Source organism: Eschrichtius robustus, chromosome 16, assembly GCF_028021215.1.
Source record: "Eschrichtius robustus isolate mEscRob2 chromosome 16, mEscRob2.pri, whole genome shotgun sequence".
Classification (NCBI taxonomy): domain Eukaryota; kingdom Metazoa; phylum Chordata; class Mammalia; order Artiodactyla; family Eschrichtiidae; genus Eschrichtius; species Eschrichtius robustus.
In genome coordinates this window covers 56,233,506-56,250,280 of record NC_090839.1, presented here as the reverse complement: position 1 = coordinate 56,250,280, position 16,775 = coordinate 56,233,506, and the positions used below count along the sequence as shown (strand labels likewise).

The following is a 16,775-nucleotide window of genomic DNA, read 5'->3' as shown; positions in this document are numbered from 1 at the left end:
TACAGAAAAATGGAGCTCCCCACAATTCCAGGAGCATACGTGAACCGAACATAACTCCTGACTCTGTTTCAGAACTCCTCTCCTGACTGGTTATAATCAATATTTTGTAAGCCTTACTCTGCCAGGCACTGGGCTAAGCACGTTATGTGTATTACTTTGTTTAATTCTCAAAAACATTCCTCCTCCCAGTTTTATACATGAGGAAAGAGAGATGCAGAGAGATGCAGAATTACCTCATCAAGGTAACACAGCTAGTAAGTAGAAGAGAAGGGGCATGAACCCAGGCCTCTGGGTCTGAACTATGGGTGCGGAACCACCACCCAGGATTGCATCCGGTGGTGGTGCTGGGCAGAAGTGTGATGTTGTGATTCACAATAAATATGTATTTCGTTTTCATCTGCATTCCTGGTACTGAGCTCCTAAAACTCTTGGAATTTCCCGTGTTGAGAGCAATCAAGATGCCTTTCGTTATGTTAATTGTTATGTTAATTAGCGGCTTTTGGAAATCCCCTAGGTCACCTAAGGATGGGGGCTGGTTTCCAGTGGAAACAACCACGGGATTAGAGGCTTGGAACTTTCGGTCCTAACCCAGGCCTCCTGGGAGGAGAGAGGGGCCAGAGATTGAGTTCAATCACCAATAGCCAATGACCTAATCAATCACGCCTATTTAAGGAAGCCTCCAGAAAAACTCAAAAGGACAAGGTTTGGGGAGCTTCTAGGTTGGTGAACACACGAAATTTGGGGAGAGTGGTACCTGTAGGGGGCTCAGAAGCTCTGCATCCCCTTCCCACATACCTTGCCCCGTGTATCTCTTTCATCTGGCTGTTCTGAGTTATATCCTTTTATAATAAACTGGTAATCTAGTAAGTAAAATGTTTCTAAGTTCTGTGAGCCACTCCACCAAATTAATTGAACCCAAGGGAGGCTGTGTGGTCATTGGAACCTCTGACCTATAGCCAGTCAGACAGAAGCACGGGCGGCGACATGTACCTGGGATTGGCATCTGAACTGGGGCGGGGAGGGGCAGTCTTGTACGGCTGCACCTTTCACCTGTGGGATCAGATGCTGTCTCCAGGTAGTTAACATCCGAATTCAGTTGAATTGTAGGACACCCAGCTGGTGTCAGAGAATGGTTTGCACCTCCCAACTGTTGGAGCAGAATCATAGGGTCACCCTCTCTGCTGGGGGACTCCCAGCAGGCACTGCTCACACATGCAGCAGAGCACTGTCCTCAGTGATTATTCAAGCCCCACCCCGAGCAAGTGACCTGAGAGCCAGAACCACCGGGGTTCACAGCAGAAGCCCCAGGACCCATCTGGGCACCTGGTACCAAGCAGATGTCTGTCAATGAGTGAATAAGGAAGAAAATCACTTCCTGCCTCCAAACTCCATGAGTAAGTATAATTTATTTCTTTATTTTAGCTTCAAAGCAAATTTCTCTGAGAAACATTAGCACAGGGAAAATTCTGAAAGGGAGCATAGAGCAGAGAGCTCAAAGCAAGCCAGGATCTTTGGGGAACGTTAGCTACGTCCCAATCACTCTGCCCATTATGTTGAGGAGGGAAAGGAGTGTCTGAAATAGCAAGACACCTCTATTTGTGCACCCCTGACTCCATTCCTTGAGCGCAGGTTGCAAAAGATCACATTTTTAGCTAACATTCTGTGTGATGCTTTTCTTAACTTTGTAAGTTGCTATTTTACTAGCAGCTTCCTCTTGGGGCATCAGATGACAGATTGGATGATTTAAGGGGGAAAAAATGTGGTTGTATTTGAAGTATTTGTTTTTAAATACCTCCAGGAGTCTAATGTGACATTCTGGGTAAGAACACAGCATCATGTGTATGCATATGACATCTCTCTTAATGATGTATGAAATCTCTTTATGGTGGCAAATCACCAGTGGGGCAGAGAGGAACGTGGCAGGAGACTCCATCAGCCTGGTAAACTGTGACTGCCACCCCTGCCTTAGGAGAAGTGGGAAAGGTGAAGACATCTGGGGGCTTCTCCATTTGGAAAATGCTCATCCACAAGGGATCCAAAGAACATCTGGCCTCAGTGCCCAGACTTTAAAAAATAGAGCATCATTGACATGAAGGCTCTCAAGGCAATGGCTCATGAGTTTCCCCCACTGCTGGGCCCAAGTGGGAAATTAGCTCCCCCAACAGAACCTCCAGCTATTTATAGGAGATTCTAACAGGACTCTAGAAGCACCAGAGCCTGGTGAAATGGGAGAAAGAACTTCTCCCCAAGCCAATGCCACACTTTGCCTTCTAGGCACCGAAGTCCTCTCACAGAGCCTCTTGTAAGCACCTTCTGGACCTCACCCATCACCTGTCAAGGTCTTTCATGATAACTGTTTGTTCCTCTGACCATTAGGACTCAAATTTACAGATCAGGCAACTGAGACACAGAGAGGGTAAGAAACTTGCCTCAGAGTCGGCTTTATCAGCTCAAAGATGGAACAAGAGAGACTGCAGCATGACCAATCCATGGGAACTTTCATGGGCTACACTTGGAAAAGTCATACATCACCCTGCCCACCTTCCATTGGCCAGAACTCAGTCACATGGTCCCATTAAACATAAAGGATGCTGGGAAATGTAGTCTAGCTGTGAACCCAAGGCGATAAAGGAACGGGTTTTGGTGAACTCAGTTGTCTCTACCACAGGTGCTAAGCAAAGCTCTGGGGAGCTCTAATGAGTCTGGGAAGCCAGATTCAAAAACGTACTCTATCATCTTTCAATCATCCATCTTGTCCACCCCCAGAGTTACAATGAAAGCTTTCAAATCTATCACTGGACAGTGAGTAGGGGCAGAGCGGGTAGAGGTAAAAGTTATCAACTGGGAATCTCTGGAGTCGTCTGGGATGCTGCTCAAATGTAAAACTGAGGTACTACTTACTGACAACTTGCTATGCGCCGGGTGCTGTACCCCATGCTATGCTTGTCTTACCTCATTTACTCCTCACCCTGATGGTATTATGTAGTGACAGTGACCGTCCCCATCTCACAGATGAGAAGCTGAAATGCTGAGAGGTCACAGAGCAAGTCACAAGAGAACTGGAAATCACACCCAGGTAACCCGATCTCAGAGCTCAAGTGCTTGCGCCACTGGCTTTTATATGTTTGTGCTTCTTTCTTCCCATCAGTGAGATTTTGTGTTGAGAAATAGGGTTTCTACCTTCTAGTCATATTATTTAAACCACAGCATTAGCTCACTTGGAAAGGGAAACATTTTCATAAAATATTCAGTATGTGAAATATGAAAGAAAAGAAATATATCCACAGGAAAGTCACTAATCAAAGTGATTCTCTCACCCGGTTGCCTTACATGACTGGTTTTCTAGTCAGAACAAGAAAGAAACAAAGGGTAGATGGCCAAAATTCCCATGCTTATCAGACAGAGCTGCCTGGCATGCTCTCAGCTTCAAACAAACACGCTTCTAATTCCAGAAGAAGAGAGATGCGTGTGGTTAAATTCCTCACTCGGAACAATTCCTGGAGTCCTACGTGGGGACCCACGGGTGTTTCTCATCCACATCTGGGATTACATTTCTTGAGGCTGTCAGTCTGTTTACCTACATGGTGAGATGGGAACACTAAGAGATGGGTCGTTATCAAGTAGTCTAGTTTTCTTCTTGGAGAATTTGCAGAAGAGAATCATCAGGGACCGAGTTGTATTTTTATTATTGTTTACTGGCTTGCTTTCCCTTTTGGGGTGTGGGGAGATTTCTTCCAACTGTGAGATGGACCTAACGTTGTAAACATCTGAAATCAGAATGTGTTTTTAGATCAATGTCGTGTTGCTTCTGTTCCCCATCCTCTCCTCCTCTCTCCAAAACAGCACTATTAAAGTGAGGCTGTGATTTATAACCCATGATACCTGAGAATAGGGGGAATAGAGCACACGATACTGAATGGCTCAGGACTGGAGTATCCACCTCTCTCATCCACCCTAGGGGCCTAATCCTGTGACAGTAAACTGGCCACATGTGGAGGCTTTGAGCAGAAGATCCTAAGGGCACGGGCTGACTCACTGAAATTAAAAATACAAACCAAACTAAAGGGGGGAAGCCAACAACCATTTTCATTTAAAAAAATAAGACTACATTTGAAATATTCATTTGAATGTGTAGTAATAAACTTTTATACGTTTTAATCTGTTTTCTATTTGACAATACTTCATTTGCAGACTCCTCATGGCTTTTAAAAATAGACCCAGAGTCCAAATCCCCACAGCATGAGATTTTTCACATTCTCTAATTTGCAGTAATATATTTGTGTCAAATTCGGTCTACGGGTCACCCTAGGGGATTAACACTGGGCTTGGTGCTGCTGAGAAAGCACCTATAGTTTGAGCCCAGGCACCACACGGGGCTGTGGATCAGGCATGGGACTAGGATGGCCTCACCCTAATCCTGCCTCTGCCGTGGACAGACTTTCCCCTGAGGCATGAGCTCTCCAAACATTGCTTAGCACTTGTGTTGGAGACAGCTCTGAGTTCACCCAAACCCATTCATTTTCCCCTTTGGGTTCACAATTAGACCACACTCCCCAGCCTCCCTTGCAGTTCAGTAGGTCCATGTGACCAAGTTCTGGCCAATGGGAGGTGGCAGAAGTGATGTATGACTTTTCCAAGCATGGCCTTTAACAAGTTCCCTGGACTGTCACCTGTACTCTTTCTTGTTCCATCTTCGAGCTGAACGAAGCTGACTCCAAGGCAACTTTCTTAACCTCTCTGTTCCTCAACTTCCTGATCTCTAAAATGGGGGCAAACATAGGATCCACCATTGGACTTGTTTTCAGGAACATTTAATGAAGTAAAAACAAGACAGCAGAACTTAGCGGTTGACCTCATGGACTGTGAAATCAAAGTTCAAGGCTTTGCTTCATAGTTATGAGACTTGGGGCAAGTTTTTTAAACTCTCTTCATCTATTTCCCAGTCTTGAAAATGGGAATAACTAATACTCACTGGTAGTAATGTGGTGGACATAATTAAAAATAAAGATATAAAATGATTAGAACATAATAAGCCTGGCATCTAGTGAGTACTATGTAAGTCCTAGCTGCTACTATTACTACTGCTATGATAATAATTACTGTGATTAGAAGGGTGTCTGGTGCATAGTACTATTCACAAATGTTAACTATCATCATTACATTCTGTAAAATATGTGCAACAATAGAATCTACCAGAATTAAGTGAAATAATGGGTATAAAGCCTTACCGTGGTACCTAGTATTGAAAAACCATAAGCCTCTAATAACCTCCTATTCAATGCCACATGTGCTCTGGTGGAAAAGAAGGCTCTGAGGGTCAGGACCAGGCACTGGGCATGGATGACGTGACAAAGGCTGTAGAGACAAGTGGGTAAACGCACCAACACCACACTTCACCTTTTCCATAATATGATCTTGGCACCACCCAGTTCTGGACTTTGACCAACCAGAATCAGGGGGCAATCCAGAAGCAAAGACAGACAGGGTTCTTAACGCAGGACCTTAGACCCATAAAGTGCCCCTAGGTAGGACTCAGTGGGTCCATGGACTTGGACAGGAAAAAAGAACAACTTTATTTCCAGTAGCCTCTAACTGTAATCTAGCATTCCCTTTAATTATAAATGTAAGCAACAAATCACTGTGGAATTACCACTACCTGTGACTTTGTCACCAACAGAGACCACAGAATTTTTTAGTCACATTACAATTGTCACAGATACCTCAAAATACCATGACACTTGTCACTATTTCCAAATTACAGTAATTACTAGACTTGCTTGTCATTTAATGTATTAATAAAGCAAGCAACAGTTTTACTGGATTACATTTATTATTTTAGTAAATGCATTTCAATATACATGGTTTCCTTAGTGATCTTAAGTATTTCAAATTATGTATTTTAAGACTTTATTCTTCATAAAGGCCCATAGTTCTCCTCAGATGCCAAAGGGGCTCATGGAGCAGAAAATGTAACAGCTCCTTGGTCTAGGGTCTCAAGGACCCTCAGTCCTATACACTCAAAGAGGCTAGGTCGGGACTCCAGACACCTGCTGGTGGTCACCCAGGTGTCTTCTGGCAGGTGTCCTCCTGGGCCCTCCACTACTGCATCTATAATGAGGAGCTAATAACATTTTCCCCAAATCCTCTGGAGGAGGATTGTAAGAGTCAAATGTGGTGCCGAATGTGAGGCTACTGGCCGAAAGGAATAGGTTCTGTGCAAACTTGGGACACTAACCATATCGTCCTTTGGAAGTTTAACAGATCCTTCTCCTGATTCCTCGTGGCTGTTCTGACTGTTGCTCCCCGGTCCCCCTCCTAGGTGCTGCAGAAGGAAGGTTGCCGAGAACTGTGGGAGGGGGGAACCACTGGAGGCACTGCTGTCACACTGCGAGCTGGATCCTGGCCAGACCCCTTGCTAACTCTGTGGCTTTGGACAAACAGTCTCACCCCTCTGAGCCTCTGTTTCCTCGTCTTTATGATGGAGAGAATGACAGTGAAATAAGGAAAACTGTGCCGAGTGCAAAGCAGAGTGCCTGGCATGTAACCACAGTGTAGGGCTTGGTGAAGCACAGTGGTTGGGATGACAGTAGAGATGATTACTGTCATCATGATCACATTGTGGCAGGTATTTAATTCTCATGGAATATCCATGTGTGCCTCACATTTCCCAGACCCCTTGCAGTGGGCGCGATGGGACAAGTTTTAGCTGGCAGACTATGGGTAAAGTGATGGGTGCAATTTCTGTGCTGAGGCAATGAAAACTACAAGAGAGATTCCCCATTCTCTTTCCTCTCCTGCCACATGGACGGCGGAGGTGTGTGTTGACACAGTGGAGCCACAGGATAGAGCAGCCTGTATCTCTTGATCACTAGGAGAGAGCTACCCTGGAGAGTCACCCTATGCTCACTGGACCGGTCCCCATGAGCAAGAAATAAGCTTCTGTTGGGAAAGCCATTGAGATTTCTGGTTAACCTGTTACTTCAGCATAGCCTAACGTCTCCTGACTAATATATTAACTAAGAAAACCATGAAGAAGCAGATGACATCTGCAACATCTCATGATGACAATGGCTAGGTCTACATGAGACACACCTAGAATTCAGCATCTTCTGCTAGGACATGAGTAGACAATCCATTTGCAAGGTCTGGGCAGAATCTAGTCCAAAAACTGAATGTAGTCCAAGGAGAGATGCTCAGAGGTCACTCGCTCTAGTGTCTATGTACCATCTGAAAACCCTGCTGACCCAGCATATCATTTACTCATTGCAACTCAGGAAGCCTCTCAAGATACCATGTTTGCAGGCAGTGCCCACATTAGCTGAAACCACTAAGCTGTTATTTCTATACACCATTCTCTCTCCTTCTCTCCAAAGGTGCAAGGGGCTCTGAGCATTGCAAAGAGCTCTCAATATCCACGCGGCTGCCAGTGTGTGAGGAGGAGTGGGTGTAGGACTAGAATTCCCGTCTGTGGCACTGCTGAGGACAGTACAGGGGCAAAGTGTAAAGCGTAATTAACACATTTCAAATCAACATGTAAAACGCGTCAGCTGTTTGAGTATTAATTAATATTTTTGCAAACTAATTACATTAGAATGACAAGGCCAGGAAGACACTAAAAGAGTTTACTAATTTTGTTCCACTCCTCTTGTTTCAATGGCTACATGGATAACCACTCTATTCAATTTTTATTTTTTAAATTTACCAGAAATGATCTAAACACCACACTATTTCACAGCTATCATCATTTATTCATAGCTCAATAGAGGAAGCCAGAATAGCAATAACTCTTTTTTTTCTCCTCCTAATTGTCATTCTGGTGAGATAAGTGGAATGTCAGTCTCTAGTCAAGCTACATTAGTGCTGAGAATCAGGCACAGTCACAAAGTTTCTCCAAAGTGTGCTAGCGTCATTTGTCATGAGAGGTTTGTGCTGAGCAATCAGACTTTAACCCAAGGGGGTTTTCAAGCCTGCTTCCCCCATCTTAGCTGGGCTGGTGGTTCAGAAGGCAAATTGCCTAGAATCAAACACTAACTCTGCCTGTTAGCCGTACAGCCGTGAATGGATCCCATCAACTCTTCTGAGCCTTGGTTTTTCACTCATTAAATGAAGGTTATGTGGATACTCATTCGCCCAAGTCTGTTGGAAAGAATACATGAGGTAATCTATGTAAAATGCTCGGCACTGTGCCTGGTAGACAGTGGACATTCAATAAATGTTGGCTACTGTCACTGCCACCACCGCTGCCATCATGAAGAGTCTCCTTTGCTGCTGTCCCTACCGTCAGGTGCCGATCCACATGTCGGACAGATTTCCCAGTTCTCCTCTCCTCTTCCATCCCTCACCCATAAACACAGTCAACCCAAAGCAGTCTTTGCTGTTTGCCAAACTTGGTCCAGATTATTAAAATATGCCATGCAGCGTGGCGCCCAGGTATACGGCACCCGACGCCTCTTACTGACCTTAGAGTTAGGGCACGGGGATGTGGGAGAGGAAGATGCATCATCTGAAATTCTCCCGAGTCTTCCTGGAGACTTGGCACTCTCTCTAGGTGTTCACTCTCTCCCTTGAACCCGTCTCTGTTTTAGAGCTTGGCTAAAAGCATCTGTTCACGCATCTGTGTATTTTACTAGATCACAGGCTCCATGAGAGCAGGAGATGGGTCTTACTCATTTTACGTGACCAGGGTCTGAGAAAGTAGCGGTTGAATAGTAGATGCTCTTTCAGCTTGTTGCATCAGTGTGTGCTGCTCCAAAGAGGTCCCTCTGCTAATACATATGTAGTCCCTGCACTTCCAGCACCGCTGAGCCCAGCCTGGATTCCAGCCACAATCCCTCTTCCTTCCTCTTCACTAGACCCAGTAGTTCCATGAGTCTCTCAGGGGGGCCCACAGTTCCCTATTTGGAGCTTCTCCTTTTCATCTGATCGTTTATAAACCTTTGCCTTTGGCTTTGGTTTCCACAATCAACCAGTCGCACTCCCACCACGTAGGCCGATTCTGAGCATCCCAACACTCCCCCTCAACTGTCACATCTTTAACCCTTCTCCCATCTCCTCCACGGAAGCCCTATCACCGTGGATCAGTCCGTTTCTTCTTTGCCATTGACAAAAACATGCTAAACCCTTGGAATTATGCAACATTACAGGCACTGACAGGCTGGAGCCTCCTCTGTTCAGTCTAATTTGGTGCATCGAGTCTGAGAGCTAGAGTGAAATGTGAGCCCGGAGCACATCTTTTGATCTTAAATAGTCAGAAGGTTGGAATGTATAATGCTATGGAAATAAATGGTGTCAAAACTGTAGGAAATAATTTATGGTGTGGGAATGGGTTCTGTGATCACAGAGCACTCACAAAATCTTAAAACAGAGAGTCGACAAGGTTGGTTGAGCTGTGGCAGGGGAAGGCTGGCAGAAGAGAGGATGGAGAAGAGGAGGGACTAGGTTTTTCTTGTGATGGTTGGAAGGTCCAGCCTTTGCCTCTGAGGTGAGAGGGGACTTCTGGTTTCAGCTCGTCACCTTAGCTGACTTTGGGGTCTGAGAGTCACGGATGAGATTCCTGATCCCCTTCCTATAACCTCCCTGACTCATTTAATTAGCCACCTTGATCCTCAATTTGCTCATCTGTAAAATAGGAAAAAAAATAGTACTCACTTCATAGGGCTCTTGCAAGGGTGAAATTAAATGAGGTAAGGTATATGAAATGACTTGTAGAGTGCCTGGCATATAGTCAGATGCTAATTAAAAGCTAGTGGACTTTTTTTTCCTTTGGCTACTCTTTTTCATTAACCCCATTGCAATGTACAAGTGGTGAGATTCTTCTAACATCCTCAAAACCTCGCAGTAACAGAAACCAATTTTTTTTTTCTGATATAGGCAGTAGAAAGAGAATTTTTTTTGACTGCCCACCTTCTGCAGGGACCCTTAATTAATTTCCATGGAGTAAGGTGCTTCTGGAAGACTCAAGAACAGATGCATCCATTTGGTTTAAAGGATATGAATTGGTCCTAGTTGGCACCTCTGCTCTTTCCTATTATTGTAGCACAGAATGAGCTTCCAACAACACTAATAAAAATAACTACAATGACTAGCATATGTGAAGGGCTATTTATGTACCAGGTAATATGTTAATTACTTCCCATACCTTCTATCATGCCTTTTCACCTTCACTAAAAAGCTGTAAGTTTCATTCTTTAATTATCTTCATTCTACGGAGGAGACAGACCAGACACGCAAAGGTAAGAAACTTGCCTGAGTCTCACCTCTAGCAGGGACTGGAGATGGGAAATGCTGGAGCTGGGGTTTGAACCTAGGCAACAGACTCCACAACCTGTACCAACGACAGTTGTGTTCATGGTGGAACATGCCCCAGCGCTGCAGTCAGACACCGATTCAAACATTGGTCCTGCTATTTAATTCTTAAGTAAGTTTGGTTAACCTACATCACCTCTTAGAGTCTCGGTCACCTCCTCTGTGAAATAGGGATGGTGACACTCATTTTAAAGATTGTTGTGAAGCTAACATAGTGCTTGGCACGCAGTACACACGTGGTGAATGACGCCATGTGTTGACGGCTGCTGCTGTCAGGCTCAGCGCCCTCCCCTGGTGCTGCTGGACAGATCTCAGTGGTCGGTCAGCCTCTCACCAGTGCCTCCCATCAGCATTCCCTCTTCCTGCTTATTTTTCCTCTTTAACACCCAATTCTACCTCTGCCCCCCTTATTCTCAGCACATGCAGTTCCCTCTGCTATTCACAGGGTATATGAAGGCTGCCAGGCATAACCTCTTTCAGTCTCTCCCTTCTTCAAATTCACCCACACTTACTCTCCATCCTTTCTTTCTCAATGTCACATGAAAAATGTCCTTTCTCAGTCCAATTAATGCCATCGCTCTCTGGCACGGTGTTGAGCCCTGGTGACACAACGGTGAGCAAGGCAAGTGTACCCTCAGGGATACTGCTCACCTTTCAGCAGGTAAACCCCATCTGTGCTCTGATTCACATCCTTGTATCTTCTGAGGCCCATTCTGCAAGCCTGTGACATACCCAAGCCCCTGTCACCTTCAAAATTCCTTCAAGCCAGGGAGCATCATTGCCTTGGCTCAAGCACCTGCCCCTTGAAAGGCTGGTCTGTATTGTACTTATGTGTCTTCTCTTTCCATCTACTCCCTAAGCCATCCACATCTAACTTCCGCTCCCGCCACCTATGTTGGGAAGGCTCTCGTTGAGGACGTTAATGATTGTACACCTGCCAAACCCAGTGCCATCAACCCGGTGCTCACTCCCCGCGACCCCAGTGAATCATTCAGTGCCCTGCTCCTTTCTTGTAACCCTCTTCCCCTTCTGTTTCCAGGAGGATCTTGGTCTTGGTTTCTCTGTGTTCGCTCCGATCACTTCCACTCTCTTGCACAGCTCCCACGCCCCTTTTCACGCTTATTCCCTGAACGTGCAAGCTCTTTCCCATCTGTGCCTTTTCTCGTCTTCTCTACTTTTCTTGACTTCAAGGCTCCAGTCTACATTTTACTGGAGGTAATATCCACTGGGAAGCCTCCATACATATCCCATTCCCATCTAGGCTTACTTATGTCTGAACCCAGACCCCAAACTGAAGGAATATGGAGCAGGGTTGATAGAGAGGGCTTTGCTCTCATGAGAATTCTGGCCATCACGAAACAAATGACCTTATATCTCTTATGATATTTCCCCCCACAGCCTATTGGATCGTATATTCTTTGAGGGTAAGATTATATGTCCAAGTCATATATGTATCCCAGTGCCTAGTGCTTTGCCTAGTATAGAACAGCTATCACTTAAATGCCCATCAAATTTTAAAAAGGCCAACCATATCTCCAACTGAGAATCCTGGGACCTTGACTTAAGGCCTGATTACTTTTTGCAGGTTCTTTAAACATTCCTTTGAGCTGGCTTCAGGGACAGGGAAGACTATCAAAGTGTGATTGGACAAATTAGACAAGGGCAAGCATGCTCTTTGGAAAGCACTGCTGATCTTCAGATGGATCTTGCCCTTGATGGAGAAAAGAGGGCCATGGACTCCAACATGAATTAAGCCATGTAAGTAAACGTCTGCCTGCCTAGGTTCTCCATCAGCCATGATGCAAAATCATTACAGCAAGTTCTCATAAGCCACAGGTCTCAAAATAAACTTCTAGTTATGTATTTATTGTCTTACTTTTACACAAGAAATAAAGTACGGGGATTGTGTGAGGAAGCGAAATAACAACTGTGGATCATCTGCTCTGTGCCAGGTACTGTCTTAGGCATTGCACACAGATTATCAAATTTTAAAATTCAAACCAATCCTTTGGGGTGGTGTTCATTATTGCCATTTTACTGATAAGAGACCTGTTTAGCATTTAAGCGACTTGCCCGCAGGCACATAACTTATAAATTGTGGACCCATGATTCATATCTCATCTCTAAGACTCCAAAGCTCATGCTTTTTCCACTCTAATGCTCTTGGTGCAATAACTCAACTGTCCCTTGTAAAATGTTCTGGCTTCTGAAGTGACTTGAAATGGCCAGGACTGGTCTTTTGTTCACAGCAAAAGAAATTCAGTCCCTTCTCAAAAGTGCTGGTTTCTCTCCAAATGGGCCAGAGTATTCTAAAAGGCTCTGTAGCTCTTGGATCCGCTTTTCTGAGACTCAGGTTTGAGACAGGAAAAATATATGATTCCTTGGCCCGGGATAAAAATCTCTGGATGGAAACAGAGATTGGTGGAAGCAAGATTCCACGTATGTCTCCCGAAGGCCACTGGGTTTAGCCACCAGCACTTTCTCCCACTGCAATCATTTGGGATAGCAAAACTGTAATATTAATCAATCTCAGTTCGATTGCTTTGCCATGAAATAGGAACAGGCGAATTTATCAAAATTGAGGCCCTCCACTGGGTTTATATTGCCATTAAACTATCAACAGGAAAGCATGTAAGGTGAGGCAAGGAACCGACTGGTAACTGAAAAGAAATGATTTTTTTTTTAAGCATCCTCTCCTGCAGCCTCCTTTGTTTGGCTGTCAGCATAGCCACTGTGGGGCTGGGTCTCAGATCTCAGTGTTACCCTGCAGCTGGAGGTGGAGAGAACTCAGACATAGGCATTTGCAATCCAATGGCTGCGCCCAGGTTACTTGGTTCTCTCTCAGCAGGGCAAGCTGCGTGACGGTAAACAGGGGGGAGATGTGTATGCATTTGTGCGATAAAACAGGCTTAATGATTCTGAAGGGGAAAGAGTCCAGGAGACATACAGTAGCAACTCAGGAACAAAATGGAACCATGCAGGGCCAATTAATGTGCAAATATGTGTGTGCTGAACTTGCATTCCATTCATCATGTGGACATGGAAATTGGGCCATTTATCTGTTATATTATGTATGTGACATCTTAGTTTGGTTCTTACAGGCTGCTCGGGGACAAAGGGCCATGTGCTTTGCGGCTAGCAGAGGGAATTTAAGATAAATTCTTCAGCTGTCATAAACATTGCTGGGCAGAATTTGGTCAGAAGATAAAGCTCTTTCCTCTGCAGGGTTTTAACATTTCTCAGTAGTCCATGTGCCATCTTATTAAAACTGTGTGTGGTACGGGGAGGGGTGGCATATGCCATGAAAAATTATTGGCACAAACAGCTTACTGTCATGTTTTCAAAGTCCAGATTTAGCAAACGTTATTCACATATTCACTGTCAATCTGCAGAGAGAAAGGGAACTGGCAGAGCCATTCACTCTCACTGATTCTGTGGGTTTTTAATTCTTCTTGTCTCCCTTTAACCAACGTCTCCTCGACAGGTGGGGTTTGTCCTGCTTAAATTACAACTGTTTGTCTGTACTTAGGGGAAAAAAGAAAGTCATTTGAGAAGGAAAAGGAGCTCACAGAAGCACGTTCCCAGAGCCACTATTATTTACCTAACAGAACATGCCGTGAATGTGGATCATGCACTAAATAACGGCGATCGCTTGCTTTGATGAATTGCCATTAGAAATTCAATTAATAAAAGGTTATCTCCCTGCAGTAGTGCAAAACATATGATCTGGCTGCAGCAATTACAATTCAGCCTTAGAAACCATGGTCAGGAGAAAGGAAAAGTTGTGTGTTTTTTAAAAAACCTGCTCCATCTGGGAAATAGGAGTCGGGAGTAAAAATGAATGAATGAATGAGTAAATGCGTGATGAATGGGTGAGTTTAGGCTATTTTTGATCTACAGTTCTGTCTATGTGCTGAGAGTTCTACACTTCCTCCTTCCCCTTTTTTTCATTATCCTGGTTTATACTTTTTATGTTGTTTCCTTTTTCATTTTTGCTGCTGCTCTTTTTTAACCAAGTAGATTCACTTTTTTTCTTGGTATACAAATTATATACTATAAAGTACACACATCTTAGGTGTAGAGCTCCATAAATTTTACATGTGATGGTAACCTATGTAACCATATCTAGATGAAGGCATTGAATATTCCCATCTCCCAACTGGCTCTTTTGTCCCCCTACCGAAAGGTAACCATGACTGTTACTTTTATCACCAGAAGTGGGTGCTGATTTATATGTAAATGAAATCATACAGGGTGTATTTTTTTAACTCCACATTATATCTCTGAAATTCATGAAGGCTATTTCATATATCCATTGATGATTCTTTTTGATTACTATCTTGTATTCCATTGCATGAATATACCACAATTTGTTTATTGATTATCCTGTTAATGGACACTTAGTTTGTTTCCATCTTTTGCCTATGAGAAATAAAGCTTCTATGAAAATTATTGTATACATCTTTTGGTGGACATAAGCACTCATTTCTCTTGGGCACACAAGCAGGAGTGGAATTGCTAGATCATTAAACATTATTTCACCAATGTTTAAAGTACTGCAATTCTCCAAAATTCCATTTTTAAATCTGAAAATGGTGATAACAAATATCCTGCCATGTGTGATTTCTGTGAAATTGAAAAGGGGCAACATATGTAAAGGTGTTTTATTGTTGATTGTGTGTTTTAAACTGCCAAATGTGGCACAAATGTGAGACTGTGCTAGAGAAAGGAAGATGGAAAATCACAGGAAATAGGCATCTCTCTGTGGTGCTGACCCCAGTGCACTGAGACATATTCAGGTATGATCTAGAAAGTAGAATCAGCCCTTAAGGAGTGGCAGAGCTAACATTTATCAACACTCACTATGCACCAAGCCGTGATCTGGGTGGTTTACATGCTGTTATTCATATACTGAATATATTCATATATTGAAATTCTATCCCCCAACGTGATGGTAGTAGGAGGCGGGGCCTTTGGAGGTGATTAGCCCTCAGGAATGGGATTAGTGCCCTTATAAGAAGAGACACGAGAGCTTGCTTCCTCTCTCTGCTTTTCTGCCACGTGAGGATACAATGAGAAGAATGGCTATCTGCAAACCAGGAAGAGAGTCCTCACCAGACACCAGATCTGCTGGTACCTTGATCTTGGACTTCCCAACCGTCACAGCTGTGACGGTTGTGAGTAATAAATTTCTGTTGTTTAAGTCACCCAGTCCATGCTACCTTGTAACAGCGGCCTGAGCTAAGACACATGGCATGGCAGTTAATAGCCAGCCCTGCCAGACATGATTACAAATCCCAGCTCTATCACTCATTAGCTGAATGGTTCTAGGAAAGTCACTGAGTCTTTCCAAGCCTCAGTTTATTCTTCTGTGAAATGGGGATTATAATAGCTCGTACATCCCAAGATTTTTGTGAAGATTTCATAAGATGATGTATGTGAAATCTTTACATAGTGAATGGTATATATTAGGTACTGGATACATGGAAACTGGTCCCCTGTGTGGAGTAAATCAAAAAAGTAAACACGGACATTGCCCTTTTAATGCTCTCAACAACCTCGTGTGATGTGTATTGCTGTTCTCACTCTGAAGATGAAGAAAGGAGCTTTGAGTAGATACATGACTGGCTTAAGTAACTGGTCACAAGATCATTGGGAAGCAGGTGACACTAGTTCCTCCTGACCTCATCCCATCTTTCTGCTTCCTGACCCTCCTCCCCTCCCACTGATCTACCTCCCTAGGCATCTAAAATAACATTTACACCATTAACGAACCACAGTTCCTAGAAAACTTTTGCACACCAAGTTATTCTATACAAGACCGTAGACACTTGAACTGGAGTTTCCACTCTTGCAATGATCTCCCCTTACATTCTGTAGAACGCTGTCAGAATCCGCCTCTGCACTCCTTACTCCATATGACCCTCCAACAACCATGCGATGGGCCAAAAGGAGCTGAATTATCCTCACTGAGTGCATGAGAAAAGTGAGTCTCAGCAGTTACAGTGATGCACGATGTCACACAGAACCCAGGGTTGCTGAGGCCCAGGTAGATGCTCTTTGCTCTACACATCTAGTAACTCAGAAGGAGGAGAACAACGGCTCCATGGCCCTGGATATATTTTGGAGTGCCCATTAAGTGATGTCACGCACAATTCCCCATGGATGGTCACCTTGCTGGTGACCTCTGACCAACATCTTTTTAAATTCTTTACCTGTTGTCAGCATCAGCCACAGTTCCCTTAATGCCCCAGAGGATGAACAGGGAGAGGAAAAAGAGGGAGGGGATGGAAACCACCAGAGAGACAGATGGAGGTCTCACTGCCAAAGCAAGGGCTGTTCTGAATGGAGCTAGAATCATAATGTGTATATACAGACTCTGGAGTCACCAAGACAGAAGCAAGAGCAGATCCAAATGTGAAACCATCAGCCGTCTTTACCAGGCCACTCAGTACACACTGCATAAAGAG

At 44.2% G+C, this 16,775-nt stretch overlaps 1 protein-coding gene across 1 annotated transcript in view; it reads right to left on the bottom strand.

Moving 5' to 3' along the window:
• RBFOX1 (RNA binding fox-1 homolog 1) overlaps positions 1–16,775 on the bottom strand; it is a 1,862,366-nt gene that overhangs the window by 1,599,327 nt on the left and 246,264 nt on the right. The gene's annotated exons all lie outside the window — the stretch shown is intronic.